This window comes from Equus caballus, chromosome 22, assembly GCF_041296265.1.
Source record: "Equus caballus isolate H_3958 breed thoroughbred chromosome 22, TB-T2T, whole genome shotgun sequence".
NCBI lineage: Eukaryota > Metazoa > Chordata > Mammalia > Perissodactyla > Equidae > Equus > Equus caballus.
The window spans coordinates 37,435,342-37,451,704 of record NC_091705.1 but is presented as its reverse complement, the minus strand read 5'-3'; the positions used below and the strand labels follow the sequence as shown (position 1 = coordinate 37,451,704).

The 16,363-nt window shown below is 53.9% G+C and overlaps 1 protein-coding gene across 10 annotated transcripts in view; it reads left to right on the top strand.

Moving 5' to 3' along the window:
* SULF2 (sulfatase 2) overlaps window positions 1-16,363 on the top strand; it is a 128,095-nt gene that overhangs the window by 14,611 nt on the left and 97,121 nt on the right. Inside the window, exons 1-2 of one of the 10 annotated variants that reach the window (XM_070246884.1) lie at window positions 7,765-7,952; window positions 8,108-8,255. The exons of 8 other annotated variants lie outside the window; for them this stretch is intronic. The gene's annotated coding sequence lies outside the window, so the exon portion shown is untranslated. Of the gene's footprint in view, window positions 1-5,272; window positions 5,484-7,764; window positions 7,953-8,107; window positions 8,256-16,363 lie in introns of those variants that run through there. One more of the 10 variants, XM_023626695.2, reaches the window with a different exon arrangement.

Sequence of the window (16,363 nt, the reverse complement as noted above, 5' to 3'; positions counted from 1 at the left end):
GCTGAAGGTCGTGTGGGGTCGTGGGCCTCGCAGACAGCCTGGTGCCTCCTTGGTACAACAGCTGTTGGCGTTGTCTTCAGAGCTTCTCCTCCAGCCCAGACGCAGACTCCGTGGCATTCTCTCTAAGCAGAGCCCACCCCTGTGTTGAATTCGCCAGGTTCTCTTAGGGTTCCAACATACCTGTTGCCCAGCGGCCCTGGCCTCTGACAGGCAGCTTCGTCTTATGAAAGGCCTGGCCCACTGCGTCGCACACCTGGGCCCTGCTTGGAACTTAGACAGATTCTCCTCCAGGCCCTGAGTCGTTATGAGCAGGGCTTCTGAGTGTGCGTTGACGGGCAGGGCCGTCCCTGGGGCCCCTGAGCCGTACCCAGACATGTTTGGCCAGGTGGAAGCCAGATGTGTTGAGGGAGGAATGCCGCCAACAGCCTTTCTCACTGGCTCTCGATCAGGGGCCCAGTGGGTGACTTGACCCACCTCAGCGGCCAGAAAAGAGGAGTTTTTTTTAAGAGAGATTGAAAAAAACTGTTAGCCCACAGAAGTTTGGGAGATGTTTACGTTCTGGTGAAAATCATGTGTTTCTGGCCTGCTCCAGAGACAGACGCTGTGCACAGACTTCTGAATGCAGGCCATTGGTCTGGATATTTCAGAGAACAGGCAAGCCTACCTACTAGGATTCTTCTTGGTTTGGAGTCCTAATCATTTGAGTGTGAATCAAGATGCATTCACTGCAAGTAATAGAATTCCTGGCTGAGAGTGGCTTCCACAAGAGAAACGTTTAATCCTCGCATAATGAAGGTCCAAAGGTGGGGAGTCCAGGGGCTAGCTTGTCAGTACAGGAATGTCATCAAAGGCCAAGAAGCTTCCTACCCTCTGTTCCTCTGTCCTCATCATGTCTTTGGCCTTGTTACTTCATGGTCTCAAGATGGCTGCTGCAGCTCCAGACATCATATCCCCGTACAAATGGGGAATAAAGAACTTCATGGTCTCAAGATGGCTCCTGCAGCTCCAGACATCATATCCCCATACAAACGGGGAGTAAAGAGTCAGATTCCTTGCTGTCTCTTTTAATCAGAGAGCAAAATCCTTCCAAGAGGACCCTCACCTCAGCAGACTTCGCTTTATGCCTCATTGGCCCAGGGTTGGGTTTTGTACTCACCTCTAAACCAAACACTAGCAAAGAGAAATGGGCTTTTCATGTTTAACTTACTCGGTGGTTCCCAAAATTAGCAGATTCGACACCTTCTTCTTCTAGCGAATATTTTGCCAGGTTTACCTGAAATAAATTCATGGATAAAATAACCTATCTACACATTTTTTCATCAATAAAATATCCTGACTGTAATTTAAAGGAAAACTAAAAGGAAAGTGATTTAAAATTAAATGTCTGTATTGCAGCATCTACATACTTAGGCACAGCTGCATTAGAAGACATGATGAGGGGGCTGGCCCCGTAGCGTAGTGGTTAAGTCCAGTGCACTCCACTTTGGGGGCCCAGGTTCGCAGGCTCAGATCCCGGGCATGGACATACACCGCTTATCAAGGCCTGCTGTGGCGGCATCCCACGTACAAAATACAGGAAGACTGGCACAGATGTTAGCTCAGGAGCACTCTTCCTCACCAAAAAAAAGACGACATGATGAAGCAGTCAGATGCTCGTGTTAATGCAGAGTCCTGTCAATCTGACAGCTACAGATGCAGTGGGACACAGATGCGTGGCTTTGGCAGCTCAAATACCCCAAGTGGTATGGCCCTAAACAATGTGATTTTCCAAAATGATGAACAATTTACCAGAATTTCCAAATGCAACAAACTGCAATCTTTCCTCACTGCACTTAGTGGTCGCATTCCTGGGAAATTCAGTGTAGAGTAGGACCCCACGGAGCATCTTTTGCGTTTATATGTGAAATGGAGTTCACGTCTAAGGTCAGGTCACCGTAAAACCTTTTGCACCGACGTGAATGTCCAGTGGGACACGAGCCAGTTCTGCTGGGAATGGGGTGGTTCTCCTCTGTGTGGGGCATTGCAGGGATCCAGCACCCCTGTGCCCCCACTGGACGCCGACAGCATCCTCCAGTCATAGTGACAACCAAATTCCCGGGAACACCCCCTGGAGGGGCGACTTCACCCTTCGGAGAACCACGGGCTTAGACTCCGCTGGATTATTCCCCGGATGAGGGAAGGCCCACCTCCTGAATGACGCTGATCCTGTAGACTGAGGAATGACCATCAGGAGGGCCACCCACCGCTTCTGCCTCAGAGTGGTCCCCCAGCTCCTCTTTCTGCTCATCGCCCTCCTTGTTGACATGTTCCTAAAATGTCCTAGTCCAGCCGATGAAACAAACCCATGTGGTTAGCATGTACCAGCCTCTCCAATGAGTGGAGTTAGGAGGTCTTGCCTTGATCCAGGTGTCAGTGGCTTCCACCCGGGCAGGAGATGAAGAAGGTATAGAAGATTGGACTAAGGGATGTGTCTGAGAATCAGTGTGTCGTAGTGGTTAAGATCATGGACTCTAGAACCAGACTTCCTGGTTCAAGTCCCAACCTGGCCACTCAGAAGCTGGGTGGAGCTGGGCAAGTCACTTAACCTCTCTGAGCCTCAGATTCCTCTTCTTTAAAAAGGGGATAATCCAGGCCGGCCCGGTAGTACAGTGGTTAAGTGCACATATTCCACTTCGGCGGCCTGGGGTTCACCGGTTCAGATCCCGGGTGCGGACGTGGCACCGCTTGTCAAGCCATGCTGTGGTAGGCGTCCCACATATAAAGTAGAGGAAGATGGGCACAGATGTGAGCTCAGGGCCAGTCTTCCTCAGCAAAAAGAGGAAGATTGGTGGCAGATGTTAGCTCAGGGCTAATCTTCCTTAAAAAAAAAGAAGGGGGGATAATCATAGTGGCTTCCTCCTAGAGTTACTGTGGAACAGCACAACAGTGTGTGGGCGCCCGGAGATTGCTTCAGAAAGGCAGGTATCATCATTATTGCCGTCATAGCTATTATTGCTCATCCTCGCAGATCTTTTTTAGCTTTTTTATTGAGATATAACTAACATATAACATTTAGGCGTACAACATAGTGGTTTGACATGTGTATACGTTATGAAATGATTACCAGAGTAAGTTTAGTTCAGATCCATCACTACACATAGTTATGATTATTTTTTCTTGACATGAGAACTTTTAAGATCTACTCTCTTAGCAACTTTCAAATGTACAGGACAGTATCGTTAACTATAGTCACCATGCTGTGCATCCCCCGGACTTATTTATCTTATTACTGGAAGTTTGTACCTTTTGATCACCTTCAGCATTTCGCCCGCCCCCACCTCTGATATAAGTGAGATCAAACAGTATTCGTCTTTCTCTGTCTGACTTATTTCACTCAGCATAAGGCCCTCAAGGTCCATCCATGTTGTTGCAAATAGCGAGAGTCCCTTCTTTTTTATGGCTGAATAATATTCCATCTTGAATATGGACCACGTTTGCTTTATCCACCCGTCAGTCAGTGGGCACTTAGTTTCCCTGGTTTGGCTGTTGTGAATGATGCTGCAGTGGACATGGGTGCAAATGCATCTTTGAGATGGTGATTCTGTTTCCTCTGGATACACGCCCACAAGTGGAGTTGCTGGATCATATGGTACTTCTACTTTTAATTTTTGTGGAACCTCCATCCCGTTTTCCGTAGTGACTGCACCACTTGTTAGCTTTTTGAAGTGCTTTTGCACCTAGCATCCTGGTGATCTTTTTGGCCACTCTGCCCATGAGAGAGGCTGTTGCCCTCATCCCACGGTTGAGGAAGGTGCAGCTCAGAGAGACGGGGGCGAGTTGGAGGCGTAACCGGGCTCAGAGCTCGATTCTGTGGCTCCCTGAGCTGGGAGCTGCTCTGTGTCTCACTTCCACCTCACCCCGCCCGCTTCCTCCTTTAGGCCCCAGTGAGCCCGTCTCAGGGAAGGAGCAGCCCTCAGGGACTGGCCTGGAGGCCCCAGCCCTGAGCCTGTCCTGGGAGGCCAAGGTGGGGCTTGTCCCCTTGTGCACAGGGAGATGCTTATGAGTACAGCAGAAGTTCCTAACAAAATCTTTGGGGCAGCTCCTAAAAACCCCAGTGTGCAGGCCACACCCAGCCCAGTGGAATCAGCACCCGGGCGGGGCCCAGGCATCGGGATGTTTTGCAGCCCCCCAGTAATTCCTGTGCACAGCTGAACTGAGGACTTCTGAAGCAGGGAGAGACGGTACTGGATGGGGTGTCTGCTAGGCACTTCTGCAAAGTCCCAAAAGGGCTCACAGGTGGTGCCAGCTCCCCTAGTGCAACCCTCCCTCCAGGGGCCGACCGCACCTTTAATGAAGTTCAGACTGCTCCTATTGCCATTTCACCCTCCACCGCCTGGCCTCTGCCCCATCTCACTCTATGCTCCTCGAAGCTTATTGCAGCCAGTCACCCTGGCCTCCTCTCTGTTCCTTGGTGGTATCAAAGCTCGTTCCAACCTCAGGACCTTTGCACTTGCTGTTCCCTTTGCCTGCAGTGCTCTTCCTCCATAGAGTCGCAAGCCTGGCTCCTCCTGATCTTCTCAGCTCAAATGTCACCTCTTTAGAATATCAGGATGCCTAGGCACCCTGTTTTATGTTTGTAGCCCTGAGGACTCTCTGGAATTATCTCAACTTACTCATTTGTCCTCTGTCCTCTCTCCTTTCCCTAAAAAGTAAGCCCGCTGTTGCAGGGCCCTTGTCCATCTCTCTCCACTGGGTCCCAGCACCTGGAACAAGGCCTGGCTCTGAGTGCTCAGCAAACCTTTTTGGATGAAAGAGTCAAGGAAGGAAGGAGGCTCGGAGCCCTACTGGGGGATCTGAATCTGGCGTTTGGGGATCAAGGCAACTGCTCACTGCGGCCAGGGCGGGGCAGACCTGTTTGTCCTCTGCAGCAAGCAAGGGTGGGCATAAGGGGGTGGCTTTCCCGCCCTCACCGGTCCCTCTGCCCCCTCGGCACCCAGCCCAGCGCTGGAGCTGGGTTTGTGCTAAGGTGGCTCGCAGAGGAGCGCTCACCCTCCTTGGGCCACAGCGGGACAGCAGGCCCTGCAGAAGAGCTGGCGGATGCCCTGGTTCTGACCGGTCTCAGGCCAGCTGGGACGTGGAGGTTCATCTGCGAGATTGGTGGCGTGACATCCTATGAGGGCTCTGTGTAGAAGACTTCCCCATGTGGCCTCGGAAAGACAAATCGCCCCCTGAAAGGAGCGGTTACAGCACCGGAACCCGCCCCCCACCGCTCTCCCCACCCCGCGCTCCTGACAGCTCGCGTCTGCGGAGACCGCCTGCACACCAGGCAGTGTTCTGAGCGCTCTCCCAGGCAAACACGTAGCAACTGCGATGAGGGCGTCTCGGTGTGTGCCGGCTGCTGGGACCGAGCCCCGTGGACTGGCGGCTTCAACCACAGATGCTGACCTCGCACGGTGCTGGAGGCGGGAGGTCCAAGATCCGGGTGCCGGCCGATTCCGTGTCTGGTGAGAGCCCGCTTCCTGGTCCCTGGACGGCACCTCCTGGCTGTGCCCTCACGTGGCAGAGGGGGCAAGGGAGCTCCTGGGGTCTCCTTCATAAGGGCGCTAATCCCGTTCCTGAGGACTCCACTCTCAGGACCTCGTCCCCTCCCCAAGGCCCACCTCCAGATGCCCTCACACTGGGGCTCAGGTTCCAACATGTGAATTTGGGGGAGACACAAACATTCTGTCTGTAGCACAAGGATATTCTAGTCCCCATTTTACGGACGAGGAGAGTGAGGCTCAGAGAGGCTCCCTGCTCTGTCATCGTGCTAGAATAGGACGTCACAGGGGGGGCCCCGTATTCAACTCAGAAATGTTTTGTTTGTTCTGCACACTGTTTTGAACGTTTTTAGAAGTTAGTTGTCAGATTTTTTAACAGTTGTGAGATTTCTCATTTTAAAAATTAGAGTTTCCAGCTTCTAAGAAATAGGGAGGTGTGGGCCACATCTGGCCACACTGGGGTCCTATTTCCACTTCTCCACTTTGCCGCAGTCCCTCCCATTCCCTATTGTCTGAGGTTGTGGCCACGTCCATCTGCCACGCATCGTGGCGCCTGCCCTGCCGCTCTCCTCATTGTGGAGCAGGATTTCTCTGTTCTTGCACCTCTACCAAAAGCGGTCAAACGAGAGCTGGGGAGAAAGCGATGGGTGGGTTTTTCTTATCCTGGGCCCACTTCACGCATTGTGTCACCTGCCTGGCCACAGGGGCGCTTGAGTTTGTGCCCTGCTACAACACTGTTCACACCCGATGGCCACACTTCTAGGGATGATGCATTGCAACTTGGTTTATAATAATAGTGAGTCTCATACCTGTTGGGTGCGTTGCCAAGCCTTCAATCATCACAACAGCCCTTTTAAGCAGGGCCTGTGACCATCTGCATTTTGTAACTGAGGAAACTGAGGCACGGTGAGTGACGGCCCCACTAGAGCAGGAGCTCCTAAGCCTGTTCATTTTTGGACCGTCAGCGCTCAGCCCGATGACTGTTTGAAACAATGACTGAGAGGATGAACAAATGATGCTCTCCTCTAAGTCTTCGTCTGATTAAAGCCATCGGCCGCAGGAGACTCATCGCAGGGCACTGTGACACTCCAGGTGGAGGGATGGGCTCTGATCAGTGTCATTCCGGTTCTTTGCTTGTGTCTCTCCTGCATAACGGGTCACCCCCAGCTCAGTGGCTTCAAGCAACAACACTCTATTTGTGACGACTCCGTGGGCTGCCAGGTGGTTCTCCTGCTTCATGTGGTATCAGCTGCAAGGTCCAGAATAGCTCCCGTCAAACGGCTGGCAGCCGGTGCTGGCCACCAGATGCATCCGCGGAAGGGCTCCATCCTCCGCCTCTTCCCCCGCCACTTCCTCTTCCTCGCAGTATGGTGGTCTCAGGGTCACCTGACTTCTGAGTGCAAAAATGAAAGCTGCCAGGCCTTCTTAAGGCTCGGCTTAGGAAATTCTAGGGACCAAGGAGCAAGAGTGGCTGGCAGCTCCTGGAGGAGGGCTCCCAAGGGACACACCTGCTTTTTTTTCTGCGCTTGACACTCTAGTTGAGAGTCTCATTGGCCACCTCTGGTCACATGATCACCCCTTGGTCACATGGTGGGAGAGTGTAGGGCATCTTGGCAGAGGAGATGGAATCCTCAAAAGGAAGTTGGGGTGCCATTGTCAAAAGAGAGGGACCAGATGCTAGACAGACAGAACGAGTTAGAAACTTCTGCATGGCCCCTGAAGAAGTGGCTCTGCCCCAAGATGAGCAGTTAGCATCTTTAAATGAATGAATGAATGGCGGATGGGTGGGTGGATGAATGAAGGAATGAATTTTTTTAAATCTAGTATAAGTAGAATGCCCAAATCTGTGTAGCTGCCAGGTCAGGGGCCCCATAGTTCAGGCACTGCTGGGGGTCTGGGAGCCTCCTCATCTTATGGGGCAAAGCCAGCTCCCAGGATCCTGCCCTGCCTCGGCATCCTCACCCCCAAGATGGGGGGGATTTGAACTGACTCCTGGAAGGGAGAGCATGCACGGGGCTGACGGACCCGCAGGCACAGCGGAGGGGCTCTGCCTCCCCAGACCCCTCCCCGTCGTGGACACTGGCAGCCCAGCTCTCACTCCCTCCTGCCGGTCACCGTACACCTGTACACACAGCACACCTGGTGACACACAGTGAGGCCCCCAGGGGTGGGGAGACCGCCATTCGGAGAAACTGATCCGAGCTTGAAGAGCACCTCTGACCCCCGGCTTTCCTCCCACTCAAAGGTCTATTTCCAGCCACTAATTAGATTGCACACAGCACGCCAGGGTTGGAAATGGACCTGTCATTCGAAAGTCTCTCGACTCGCATCTCTAAATTTAGCAGATTCTTGGGTAAAAGTTGCTTCAGGCTCCCTCCCCCGCCGCTGAGGACAAGCTTCTCGAATAATTGTAAGCGTCAGGCCGTTTCCAAGGTGAGCTAATGAGAAACTCATCTGCTAATAGCTGGGGCGAGATGGGTGAGGATGGCGCACGGGGCTGTGGACGGGGTGGCAAAGGGAGAAATAATTGGATTATTAATACCAGGCAGTGAAAATAGCCTTTTATCCCTTTTATGTTCTTCTTGAAGGAAACTTCCATCTCTGGAAACGTAAATACGTGTTCTGTGGGGGGAAAGAGCACCGAGAAAGTGTGGGGTTAAAGAATGGGGAGAGAGCTGTGACTGGACTCGTCTGTCCCAGCCAGGCAGTCTCCACGGAGAACCAGCCCACAACCAGGTGTGAATAATGACTCTGTTCAGGTCCGACTTTATTGTTTTTGGCCAAAGGCCTTTTGCAAAAATAACTTGGTCGCTTGCTGCTAGGGGAGCTTTTGTCCACAGCTCAAACAAAAGAACAAAGGACAGAGGTGGGAATGTCTCTATCTGATCCTCATTTCCCCTAACCACCCAGGAAGGGCCGCAGGTGTGGCCTACCTGGAAGGTGTGGGCTGGGGAAGGCGGTGTCCGGCCTCACCTGTGCCAGGCTGTCTCTCTTCGTCCCGCTGCTGCCATACTGGTCTGGATTCTGTTCTTCAAACCGACCAAGCTCATTCTCACCACGGGGCCTTTGCACTTGCTCTTTGCCTTGCTTAGAAAGCATTTCACCCATGACCGGCTTCTCACCCACCTTCTGGTCTCAGCTGAAACTCACCTCCTCCTAGAAGCCTCCCCCGATTTATTCTCTATCCTGTCACCCTGATCATTTCCTTCAAAGCTCTTAAGACCATCTGAAATTCATCTTCACTTATTAATTAGCTGTCTCCCACACCAGAATGTCAGCTCTGTAAGGAAAGAGGCCTGGCCTGCCCCGTGTCCACTGCTATTTCCCAGCGCCCCACACAGTACCTGGCACATAGTAGGTGCTCAGAAAAGATCAGAGAGCTTGGAAGGTTTGCAAATGGGCCCCAGCCAAGCTCCAGAGGACCTTTGTTTGGCCTGCTCAATGTTTAAAATGTGTGGAATGTTCTCACTTGGGAAACGGCATCTCCACTGGGGTCCAGTCCCCACCCCTGCCTGTCCCCCTGAGTCCAGGCCACATCACTCACTCAACTCTCCTGCCTGGCCCCTGCAGGCATTTGCATTTGTGTCCCTGCTTTAGATAAAGACACCTGCAGACAGATGTCTCTCTCCAGAGGAACCAAACAACACCCAGACTTCTTGTGAGCCCAGGCCTTGCACCAGCCCACTGGACTCCGGCCGACGCAGTCCCATGGATGGACTGAGGTGTGGTTCCCGGTGGGCAGGACCCAGTGGTCCTTGTTTGAGGGGTCCATGCACGGCCGTGAATGACACTGAGTCTCCTCGTGCTCTCTTTCAAGCCTCTGAGTCATGAGGGAGAGAGACCCAGGAACCTCTCCTTTGTGGTCTGCCAGGAGGCCTGCTCCCCTTGGAAGAAAAGGTTCAGCGCCCTTGGCGAGCAAGAATTTAATCGCAATGTTATTGCGTCTGATTCTCTGTGTTGCTCTCCATTTATGGCAGGAGTTTTCCCCTGGGGGCGATTTTGCCCCCCAGGGCACATTTGGCAACGTCTGTAGACATTTTTGATTGTCACAGTTGGGGTGGGGAGGGGTGCCGCTTGCATCCGAGGATAGAGGCCAGGGATGCTGTTCAACCTCCTGCGCGCTCAGACAGCCCCACCGCAGAGTGACCCAGCCCCTAACGTCAGGGTGCCGAGGTTGAGAGACCCAGTTCAGGGCGAGTGGTGCTCATTCCCCACGGAGGGAGAAAACTTCCTTTGTCAGTAAATTTACTGGAATAGAAAGACAGTGAATGAAAGATAAATCTGGCACGAATGAGAGTCCAGCAGAGCTTCTGAGACCCGACGGATGGGACAGAGCGCCCCGGGAACGGTTGGTCACCACGCCCCTTTGGGAGCAGAATGTACCGTTTGCCTCCCACCAGAAGCCCCTGCCCTGGGAGCTCCCATCTTGCCAGAAACTTCCTGGGGAGCTGCCTGTGAAACCACAGCAGTTGGTTCTGGGCCAGGTGGAGCAGCCGCGCTGTCCTGGGCTGCGTTCTGGCAGGTCTGAGCTCTGGCAGGTCGGGAGCTGTCTGCAGTTCTCACGCCCAGCCGGACGTCGTGATCGTCCCTCCCTGGTCCGGCCCTGGAGCCCATGCCTGGCATCCCCCCGGGTTCAGTCTCCCACCAAAGACAGGCCAGCGGCCACCTGATGGGCCTGGGGTGGCAGCCTCCCTCCTTGGTGGCGACGAGGCCTGAACGCCTAGGGCCCGAGGGCGCGGCCTGGGGAGTGTGGTTTCTCACATCAGCCGGAGGGCAGGACTAGGGGACGTTCGGGCCAGTTCCCCCCATCAGATCCCACACTTCTGTTTGCATTTCTGGGTTTCTTAAGTGGCTTCCTTCCTACTTAAAAACAAGAATTGGGGAAGTTTTTTGAAAATAGTGGGAATAAGGAAATGTTTTCAGTGCAGACGTAATTGGGGAAACTCCGCTGTCTGAAATCAAGAGGAGAAGTCTTCGCTGCGGCTTTCACATCCAGGGCAGGCCCTTCCTCAGAAGAGGTCCCTTCAGAGCCCTCTGGACCCGACACCCTTGATTCAGCCCTTTGGGTCCTGTGAGAAGCAGGACTGGGGCCGAGGAAACCTTCAGGTGCCCCCAAGGCCTCCTGAGGCTCAGGCTCTCTGGAATGGGCGTGGACGTGAACTCCAAAGCTTGGCAGATCCAGATAGGCTGAATGGGACTCAGATCCAGTGCCCCTTCCTATAAGGGGTGATGTGGCCCCTGCCAGGCCCAAGCCTCTGTGACCTGGCAGGGCCCACTGCATTTTCCAGGATGGTCACAAGTTACCCGCATGTGCATCTCCAGTGTGAACTCATCACTCTGTCTAGAGGTCGGGTATCGCTGGTGTCCCCTCCATGAATCTGGCCAGGCTTGTGTATCCCTTGTAACCAATAGGAGGGTGGAAGTGATGCTGGGGTTCAGTCGGAAAAGATGAGGGAGCTCCACCCCTGGGAGTGATCCCGGGGGCACTCCCTTTTCGGAGCCCTAAGCTGCCACACAAGCAATCAGACCCCACCCTGAGGCCACCATGCGTGAGGAAGCCCAGGCCACATGGAGAGGCCCCCCTGAGGTCCCAGCCAACCGCCAGCAGCCACCGATGACTCCATCCCCACTTCTGGAGCCTTTGCAGCTCTGGCCTCAGACGCCCCAAAGCAGAGAGCAGCCCTTTCTGGTGCGTCCTGTTCAGATCCCTGATCATGGGTCCCTGAGCCTAAAAAAAAGATTTCACCCCACTACTGAGTTGGGAGGAAAATTCTTATATAGAAATGGTAATTGGAGCCTTTGGCCGGCCTTCCCTCCATTCCATCATTCATTCATTCATTCAACAATATCTAGATTCTCACTTTTGACCCCTTCGCTGTCCCCTCTCTGGTCCAAGCACTGTCCATGGCGGTCGCCTCACTGGCCTCCCTGCATCCACCCTCATGCCCTGCAGTCTGTGCCCCACACGCAGCCAGAGGGATCCTGTGGAAGCCTCCCTCCGCTCTCAGCACTGCTGGGCTGGAACTCTTCAGGTCCCCCTCGCTCTCAGCTCCGCTCCGGCCATTCTTGCCCACTTTGTGCTCCTCGAACACCCGGGACATTTACACTTGCTTTTCCCTGTGCCTGGAACACTGTTCCCCTGGATATCCACAAGTCACGTTCCTTCAGCTCCTTCAGGACTCCGCCCGGCTGTCATTCCCCATTTAAAGATGCAGCCTTCCCCACACCAGCACTCCCAGCTTCCCTCTCCTGCTTCATGTCCTTAGGACTCATCACCTCATGTGCCTGTAATCTACTCTGGGGTCTCATCTGTGGAACATGGTTCCTTTCTGGATCCCCAGCTCTTTGAAGGGGCCTGGTGCACAGCAGGTGCTCAGTAAATAGTCATGGACCATCTGGAAACGTCAGCCCCCAGGTCGCACCAGAGGTGGGGCTGTGGAGTTCAAAAGAGACAGCCCCCGGCCCAGGAGGAGCATCTGATGGGAAAGACGACCCCCTGGAAAATAAGAACCCAAACGGAAGAGAGCACAAAGGACTCACGAGTTGTGACATGTGCTGTGGAGAGAACGAAGCTTGGATGGGGGCCTGCCTCAGAGGGAGGCCAGCACAGGCTTTCTGTTGCCCTGTCGGACCCCACCCATCCCAAACTTCAAGGCCGTGCCCAGGGAACGGTCTGCTTTTCTTGGCAGGTGAGGAAACTGAGGCTGGATCAGGACCAGAATCCATGACTCCCACACCCACGTCCCTTCCCCTTCTCCGCACCACCTTTCTTTGATTCGTTGACAGATAAGGATGAGGGAAGTCTGCCTGCGATAGGGCAGAGTTGGGCACGGGCCCAGGCCGAGGGCTAGCAGGCCCGGTCGTCAGGACTCTCAACACAGGCAGGAGGTGGCTGGGACACATCTGAGTCAACACTGCCTCCAGCCTGCCCTACCGTTCGGCTCATTCAGTTGCAAGAGACAGAGAAAGCAACTCAGAGTGACCTAAGGAAAAAAGAAAATATGATTCATGTCCCTAAAGAGTCAAGAGTGAGGAAGTTGCCCTGAAAAGAAAGAAAACAGCTCAAACTACTTGAAAGAGAAAGAGGAAACCATTGGTGCCTGAAACAAAGCACCTGCAGGTAACTCCTCCTTCGGGCTTAGCTGGATCCAGGTCTCAAGTGTTGTCAGACCCGAGTAAGTTCCATTTCGCAACCCTATTCGCTTCTGGGTGTTGGCTTCGTGCCAACTCCACGTAAGGCAAGATGGCGCGTCAGAGTCTTCCTCCGCCGTCACACTGGAATGACAGGGAACCAGTTAGCCGGTTGAAAAAGAGCCACCTAATCAGGGAGGCCAGAGCACCTGGATTACTCTGATTGGTCGAGCCCGTGATTGGCAGGGGGCTTGGAAGGCTCTGATTGGCTCAGGTCCAGACGCCTTGGTCTAGCCTTGGAGTGCTGAAGCTGGGGCCTAATTTGAACCTTATGGACAAAGCATCTGGGAGAAGAGGCCCCCCAAATGAAAACGTATAGAACATCGGGTGGCCCAAACCAACATAACACTAGCCACGTTTATTGGGCGCTTATTGTATACAGATCTGAACAGGCTTCACGGGCATTAAGCCATTTCATCCTCACGGCTCTGTAAGTGTTATTGTTGGCCCCACTTTCCAGATAAAGACACTGAGGCCACAAGAGGTTAGGTGACTTGCCCAACAGGTAGTAAGTAGTGGAGCCAAGAATCGAACCCCGGGCGGTCTGGCTCCAGATCCCAGCTCCACTGGCTCCCTAGCCTGTTCGCTGCTGCATTTTCTGCTGGCCTGTATCCGTCTGTCTGCCTGCCTGTCTCCACTCTCTGTCAGCTCCTTGAGGGGAGAGCTTTGTGTCCGTTTTTTTCACTGATCACGGAACAGAACCTGGCACGTGGATGCTCAGGTGTATGAGCATGTGAATTACATGGCCTCTCAGGCACCTGTCCACTTGACCTGCAAACATTGTGATGCTCAGCTTCCCAAGACTTGGAATATATTGTTTCTAAACATTCTTTGAGTTCTAACTATAATCCATGGCCCCATTCTAAGAGTTCACCTGTGGTTTGCCGTGACCTCCTATCTTATTTTCTGACCTTTTCACCTTTAGCTGGAGTCTTTCCACTCCAGCTGTTGACAGGTTGACTCCTTAGAACATGAGCCCCGTGGTGGCAGGGACTTCCTTTTCACTGCTTTATCTGCAGTGCTGAGAACTGTGCTGGCACATAGTAGGCCCTCGAGAATTCTAGTCACGTGACTAGTTACATGGGCCACTGGGTTCTAGAGCCCTTCTCTTTACGCCCTAATTTCCTTTCCATTCTGAGCCCTCGTCTTGAAACCTGATCTTTCGCTCCTTGCTCTGAAGGACCCTTCTCTTGTCCCCTGTCCTGCTCTTGAGAGCTGGCGTGCTTCTCTGCCTCCAGCTGGAATTCCGAGCACAGGCACAGAGAGCCAGCAGGCACCCTGGACCTGGGTGGGGGAGCCACGGAGGGTCTGGCCTGTAGGCTGCAGGATCTCCTGTTGCTTCTCTGGCAGCCCTGGAGAGGAGGAGAGAAGGCTGGAAAAAGCCTGTGGCCAAGAAGAAGGGAGACGCCAGACAAGTGTAAGGTTTAACAGATGTGCGTGTGTCATCCCCTGTCTAGACGACTTCTGGGCTTGTGAGATTCCGGGCCTCACATTTCCACTCCTCCGTCGCCTGCTCCTTGTTCCGGCCGTTGTTTCCCCTGCCTGAAACACCCTGTCCTTCACCCTCTTCCTCAGAGTCTACCCAAATCTGGCAGAGCCTTCAGAACTTTGGTCCTTTCAGGCTTCTCAAACTTTACTCTGTAAGGACTCCTCCAGGCAGCCCTCCCTGACTGCCCCCAGACCAGCAGTTTTCCCGTTCTTCTTCCTGTTTGTGCAGCACATTTAACCTCAGCCTCTTGTATCATTCATTGGTTTCCAGGCGAGTGCAGGAGTCAGGAGAGGTCTCTGGGGTCAGAACGTCTGAGCACAAACCTCAACCATGCTGTCTGCTTGCTTTCTCAATGCAGGAAACAGGTGGTACTCTTGCCCAAGGTGGGAGCGGAGTGTAAGAAAATGAGTCGTACCGATCCCTGGGGCTGGGGACAGCAGGGACCGTCTGCTGGAACACAGAGAAGGCCACCCACAGGAGCTGTGACCCTCACAGGGCGATAGAGGGCTGTGGTCAGTTCCCGGCAAGCTGGCAGGGAGGGCACCTGGGCAGTACCCCAACCCCACCCTCCTCCCACCCTTCCTTTCCCTGGCAGTGTCCCCTTTGGCCAAAGGCAGCCACGAGCCAGAGAGCACAGAGCCCATGATGTGGTCCATCCAAGTGAGCCTCCCAGGGCGCAGGGAAGAGCAGAAAGCATGAGGAGGGACAGGATTCAGTACCCAAGTGTCATGACCTTGAGCAAGTTCTAGAACCTCTCCATGCTTTGGCTTCCTCTCTGCAAATGGAGCATCCTAACTCATAGTGCCAGAGCCCCAGAGGGCAGGGCTGGACTCTACCCAACAACTGGCCACACAGTGTCTTCCCTCCCTCTCATTGGCCAGGCCTGGGTCACATGTCTGTCTCTGGGCCAATCACTGGAGCTAGAGAGATGGGATGTGCTGATTGGCTCCCCCTGGGTCACATGTTTCACCCCGCATTCAAACTGCACAGAAGGGGCAGAAGGGGGTCAGTGCCTCCACCCACACCTGGGAACTCACCCCAGCCCACTGGGCTCCAGCCACACAGTCTCTGTGCTGCTCCTCACAGGTGCCAGGCATGTCCCCACCCCAGGGCCTTTGCAGATGCTGCTCCCTCCGCCTGCAGCCTTCATCCGGATGGCTGTGTGGCCTTTTCCTCCCCTCCTTTAGGTCTTTGCTCAGGTCTCACCTTCAGAGGTTAAGACAGAAATCTCCCCCCTCCCCAGCACCACTTACCCCCTCTGACAACTAGAGTTACTGGTTTATTTCTTTGTGGGTCTTCCCCACTAGAGTGTCAGCTTTGTCCACATCTGTATCCTGACACCTGCAACAGTGCTTGGGACATACAGACACTCAAGATATTTACCGACTCAGCCAAGAGCTCTCTCTCCTTTCTTCCCACCTCCCTTGGGAGTTTTCTCTGCGGATCAATGCCTTGTTCTGCCTCTGGCCACTTCTTCTCCCACCCCTTTGGCTGTCTGATTGTGCCCAAACTCCTCTCGGCTACCCTTGTTGGATTTGGGGATCCTCAGAGAAAAACAGCCATCTGGGTCTTTCCAGACGGGCCTGGGTGAGGTCCCGGGTGTTTCCCCGAAGCTGTGGTGTGAGGAGCCGGGAAGTCCCCGCTCCTCTCTGCCAAGCGCCGATGAATCCAGATGCAGGAGTGATGTTTCTGACCGCTCGGGACATCGGGCGTTTCCAGAGATGTCTTCCTGGGCTGTGACGGCTTTGCCAAGGTCTGTGAGAAGACGCAAGACGAAGAGAAGGAGCCGGATGGATCTTGGAGGACATGGGAGGTGGTGTCGGCGGGATAGAACGTGGGCAGTGTCGGCCGGCTAGTACGGCACGGATCCACCGATTCTCGGGTCGGCCACTTTGAATCTTTGACCAAGAAGGAAGAAAATGGAGGCAGAATCCCTGTGTCATTTTTAATTAATTTCTTCGGCATCTGGAGAGAGGGTGGCACGAGGCCAGGGGAAGTGGGAGCCAGGGGAACTCATCAGAAATTGACCTACGGATGACTTGATCTGATGGAATAATTAGCTCCTGGTATTCTCCGGTCTCTGGAATCAGAGCTTTGACTTCCATCTGGAGGAGGAGCATCCTGGCTGGCGGGTTGCAGCTGCCCGGGAGCAGGTGGGCTAAGA